Here is a 4,396-nt window from a genome sequence, read left to right as displayed (position 1 = left end):
TTATCCCTGGAATGCAAGAATAAACCCCTGGGATGCAAATCAATAAATGTGGTATACCACATTAGTAGACTGAAGGATAAAAATCATAGGATCACCTTATTAGATGCAGAAAAAGCATTGACAAAATTAAAACTCCTTTCATGATAAGAACTCTCAAAAAACTGGGTATAGAAGGAATGTATCTCAAAATAATAAAGGCCATATACAACAAACTCACAGCCAATATCATACTCAGTAGTGAAAGGTTGAAAGATTTTCCTCTAAGATCAGGAAAAATGTAAGGGTGCCCTCTCTCACCAATCCTATTCAACATAGTAATGGAAGTGCTAGAGTAATCAGGCAAGAAAAATAAATAAAAAGCATCCTAATCAAAAATGAAGAAGTAAAATTTGTCTGTTGATGATATGAACTTATATGTAGAAAATCCTAAACTCTCCACCAAAAACTGATAGAACTAATATACAAATTGAGTAAAACTGCAGAATATAAAACCAACATACAAAAATCAGTTGTATTTCTATACACTAAACTGAAGTATCTGAAAAAGAAATAAAGAAAACAATTCCATTTAAAATAGCATCAAAAACAAGAAAATACTTGGGAATAAATTTTACCAAGGAAATGAGAGATCTGTACAGTGAAAACTATGACACTGATGAAAGAAACTGAAGAAGATACAAATTAATGAAAGATATTCTGCGTTCATGGATCAGAAGAATTAATACTGTTAAAATGTCCATACTACCCAAAGCTATCTATAGATTCAATGCAATCCCTATCAAAATTCTGCTGGCATTTTCACAGAAATAGAAAAAACAATTCTAAAATAGGTATGGAACCCAAAAGACCTTGAATAGCCGAAACAATCTTGAAAAAGAACAAAGCTGGAGACATCACATGTCTTGATTTCAAACTATACTACATAGCTAGTCAAAACAGTTTAATACTGACATAAAAACAGACACATAGACCAATAGAATAGAATTAAGAGCTCTGAAATAAACTCACAAATATTCAGTCAACTGATAGTTGACAAAGGAGCCAAAAATACACAATAGGGAAAGGAGTGCCTCCTCAATAAATGGTGCTGGGAAAACTGGATATATTCACATGCAAGAGGATGAAACTGGACCCGTATCTTACACCACTAACAAAAATTAAGTCTCTAATTCATTGAATTAGAGACTCAAATGTAAGACCTGAAAACATAAAACTACTAGGAGAAAACACTGGGAAAACTGGTCTTGGCAATGATACACACACACACACACACACACACACACACACACATACACACACATATAGGCTGCACTGCACGGCTTGCAGGATCTTATTTCCCCAACCAGGAATCGAACCCGGGCCCCCCAGGAGTGGAAGTGGGGAGTCCTAACCACTGGACCGCCAGGGAATTCCCTTGGCAATGATATTTTGGACATGACACCAAAAGCACAGGCCACAGCAGAAAAAATAAGCAAGTAGGACTCCATCAGATATTTTGGACATGACACCAAAAGCACAGGCCACAGCAGAAAAAATAAGCAAGTAGGACTCCATCAGACTAAAAAACTTCTGCACAGCAAAAGAAACAATCGGGCTTCCCTGGTGGTGCAGTGGTTGAGAGTCCGCCTGCCGATGCAGGGAACACGGGTTCGTGCCCCGGTCCGGGAAGATCCTGCATGCCCCGGAGCGGCTGGGCCCGTGAGCCATGGCCTCTGAGCCTGTGCGTCCGGAGCCTGTGCTCCGCAACGGGAGAAGCCACAACAGTGAGAGGCCCGCGTACTACAAAAAAAAAAAAAAAGAAAAGAACCAATCAACAAAATAAAAAGGCAGGCTTTAGAATGGAAGAAAATATTTGCAAACCATATATGTGATAAGGGATTAATAACTCAAACATATAAGAAGCACATACAACTCAAGAGAAAAAAATCTTATTAAAAAATGGGCAGAAGGGACTTCCCTTCCAGTGGTTAAGACTCTGTGCTTCCACTGCAGGGGGCATGGGTTCAATCCCTGGTTGGGGAACTAAGATTCTCACATGCTGCACAGCGCAGGCAAAAAATAAATAAATAAAAGGCAGAAGACCTAAATAGACATTTTCCCAAAGACATACAAACGGTCAACAGGTATGTGAAAAGATGCTTGACATCATTCATCAGGGAAATGCAAATCAAAACCACAATGAGATATCACCTCACACCTGTTAGAATGTCTATCCCTAGGAAGACAAGATAACAAGTGTTGTCAAGGATGTGGAGAAAAGGATGCCTTTGTACACTGTTGGTAGAAATGTAAATTGGTGCAGCCATTATAGAAAACTGTATGGCAGTTCCTCAAAAACTTAAAAAGAGAACAATCATATGATCCAGCAATCCCACTTCTGGGTATATACACAAAGGAAATGAAATCACTATCTCAAAGAGATTTATTTGTACCCTCACGTTCACTGCAGCATTATTTTTTTTAAATTAAGAAGTTGAATATTTTATTATTAAACTGTTTCTTATTTTCCTGCAAGGCTGTTGCTTCACTGTATAGAAATAGCACCAGCAAACACAGTATACTGCAAAATTAAGATAGTAATGTTCTTCACTGGACACTATATAACTAACAAACTTTTCTCCACTGCCATTTATTTCCAGTGGGAAGTTCATTGAGTACTTTGACCCAAATCCAGGGATGGCTGTAAGCAAGTTACAATATTATACAAGGTTAAGATAACAATGTTATCCTTGAATTACATAATTTTTATAACTAGTTTTACCACAGATAATTTCAGGAATTCTGAATATTATAACTGGAGATTAGCCTAAAAATTATAGGGTGTTGTGAAAAAGATGTGGTGTTTATCTGAAGTCATTAGGCAGTTAAGGGGTATTTTCTTCAGGCAACATTGTTGCAAGTAGTTTCTTTTGCTAAAAGGTTCTTTTTAAAAATCTATCCACCATTAATTTAAGACAACTATGCTAGATTAAGTTGTTTCAAACTAGTTTATTTAGGGGTTCCATTTTCACTCCTCAATAGATTTTATGTATTTCTCATATGCTTCTTCACTCATTAGTTCATCTAGTTCTGAAGGGTTACTGAGTGTCATCTTGATCAGCCAACCATCTTCATAACAAGATTTGTTGACAAGTCCTGGATTTTCTGCTAAAGCTTCATTAATTTCAGTTACTTCTCCTGATAGAGGAGAATAGTTCACTACCAGCTTTCACACTTTCCAAAGCACCAAACTCCTCGTTTGTTCCATTTTGTCCCAACTTCAGGCATACTACAGTAAACAACATCTCCCAAAGCTTCCTGTGCAAAATTGCTAATTCCCACTGTTCCAACACCTTTTTCTATTATTACCCATTCATGTTTGTCTGTGAATTTACGACCCGACAGGAGAGCGGTTCTGGTGCGCAGCACACTGATGGCGCCCACCCGCAGTCCCCAGGGCCGCGGCGGGCAGGGCGCGTTGGGCACAGAGAAGGCGCGCAGGCTGTAGACCGCGGGCCACACGCTCCGCACCACTCGCAGTGCCATGTTCGCAGGGGTGCTCACTGTAGCATTATTTACAATAGCCAAAACGTGCAACCAGCTTGTCTGTCCACCAATAAATGGATAAAGAAAATGGGTTAAATGTACATGTGATATGTGCATACAACACATTTTCTTTATATATAGATATAAACACACACAATGGAATATTAGCCAAAAAAAAGAAGGAAATCCTGTCATTTGGGACAACATGAATGAACCTTGAAAGCATTACAGTAAGTGAAATAAGTCAGAAAAAGACAAATACTGTATGATCTCACTTATATGTGGAGTCTAAGAAAACCAAACTCGTTGAAACAAAAAGTGGATGAAGTTTGCCAGGTGCTAGGGCACTGGGGAAATGGGAAGATGTTGGTTAAAGGGTACAGACTTCCAGTTAGAAGATCTAACTGGGGATCTAATGTCCAGCTTGGTGACTATAGATAACAATTCTGTATTGTACACTTGAAAGTTGCTAAGAGAGTAGATCTTAAACGTTCTCACCACACATACACACATAGAGCTAACTATGTAGTAATCATTTCACCATGTATACATTTACCAAATCTTCACACTGTACACCATAAACTTACACAATGTTATATGCCAAGTATATCTCAATAGGTGTGTGTGTGTGGGGGGAAATCAAGGATTCAGTTGTTGCCTGGAATCCCATAAAGGAAGGTAAATGGCATAGAGTTAAATGCCACTCTACAGGACTTCAGTAGCAGTTGCTTCATTTTCTTACCTACAAGTGCCAAGAAATTTAAGTTCACACTGTCATTGTTCCTGATCTGCAGAAAGCTGAGGGGGAACGATCCAGAATTACCACATCATAACAGGCAATGTTTTCTGAGCTTTTAATATGTGCCAGGGG

The 4,396-nt window shown here is 38.5% G+C and overlaps 1 pseudogene across 1 annotated transcript; it reads right to left on the bottom strand.

Annotated features, from left to right (window-relative positions):
- Nucleotides 1-3,007: 3,007 nt before the first annotated feature.
- LOC307065970 (glycine cleavage system H protein, mitochondrial-like) lies at nucleotides 3,008-3,525 on the bottom strand (annotated as a pseudogene). The gene has a single exon. The product of its transcript is annotated as a glycine cleavage system H protein, mitochondrial-like (transcript).
- Between the last annotated feature and the right edge of the window lie 871 nt (nucleotides 3,526-4,396).

Source organism: Hyperoodon ampullatus (assembly GCF_949752795.1).
Source record: "Hyperoodon ampullatus genome assembly, chromosome: 18".
Taxonomy (NCBI): domain Eukaryota; kingdom Metazoa; phylum Chordata; class Mammalia; order Artiodactyla; family Ziphiidae; genus Hyperoodon; species Hyperoodon ampullatus.
The sequence above is the reverse complement of the archived record's forward strand: the minus strand, read 5'-3'. Positions and strand labels throughout refer to the sequence as shown.